A 1,233-nucleotide genomic window follows, 5' to 3' on the forward strand; every position below is an offset into this window, starting at 1 on the left:
GGGAAGAGAAGAGAAAACCCACAGATTGGGAGAAAATCTTCACTAGCGACACATCTGACAGAGGTTTAACATCCAGAATATATAATGAACTCAAAAAACAGAGAATCAAGACAAGAAGTAACCCAGTTAAAAGTGGGCTAAGGAGCGGAACAGAGAGTTCTTTAAAGAAGTAAATATGGTCCGGCCGCCCAACCAGTGAGGTGAAAATGTGGGCCAGGTAATATTGGCAAATGGGGGGACTATTGGCCATACCTTGTGTTGGGGACCCCTGCTGTGTAAGGTAGCAGTCTCTCCATGTCCAGATAGCCGCAGGCTGGCTCAGCGAGAATGGAAGGACTCCCTTTCTCAGCGGGGCGCCTTCCTACTCTCTTCCTGACTCACCTTTTGAAGTGCCCGTCACAGATACATGTCCTCTGGCATAGGAACTGCCAGGTTTTCCTGTGTGATAATCAGGCAATGTCTGGCAGCCTGGCAGAAGCCCACCACCACATGTAAATTGGGCATCCTAAAAGCACCTATCAACTAAGGCTTTTTGCCACTGCCCCCACAGTATAAATATCCTGGTTTCCCCTAATTAATCGGAGCTGAATCACCAAGACCTGGAGACGAGCTGAGTCACTGAATAAAGGAGCGATACCACTGAGTCTGACTGAGCTGAGTTCTGTGTCTTACTGCCTACGATCCAGTCTTCCCGGAGAGGGCTGTCTCTTCGTAAACCACGACTCATGGAGACCCTGCTTTCGCCATCCTGCTCCTCCCCTCGAGACCCAGCAGCTGATGGATCTCGAACCCAGAGGGAGTGCACGGTAGATTGGGACTGAACCCGCCCGCGTAGCTGACAGCGGTCCTCTAGAGCCACCAGCCCCGGTAGCAGAGAGCCTCAGCAGCCACGGAGAGCCAGGGACCCGAAGAGCAGATGCGGTGCACGACACGCGCGCACCCCAGCGACGCAGCGCGTAACCCGCCCCAGCGGCTCGCGGGAGACCGGCGCCACGCCCAGCAGCTGGCACCCCGAGATCCCCGCACACCCATATTCAACATCACTAATAATTAGGGAAATGCAAATTAAAACCACTTTAAGATTTCATCTTACCCCAGTCAGACTGGCTAAGATCAAGAGAACAAATGATACCAAATGTTGGAGAGGATGTGGGGGAAAGGGGAACACTCATCCACTGCTGGTGGGGCTGCAAACTTGTTCAACCCCTATGGAAAGCAGTGTGGAGAACGCTT

The sequence above is a fragment of the Nannospalax galili genome, unplaced genomic scaffold, assembly GCF_000622305.1.
Source record: "Nannospalax galili isolate Female #2095 unplaced genomic scaffold, S.galili_v1.0 scaffold879, whole genome shotgun sequence".
Lineage (NCBI taxonomy): Eukaryota > Metazoa > Chordata > Mammalia > Rodentia > Spalacidae > Nannospalax > Nannospalax galili.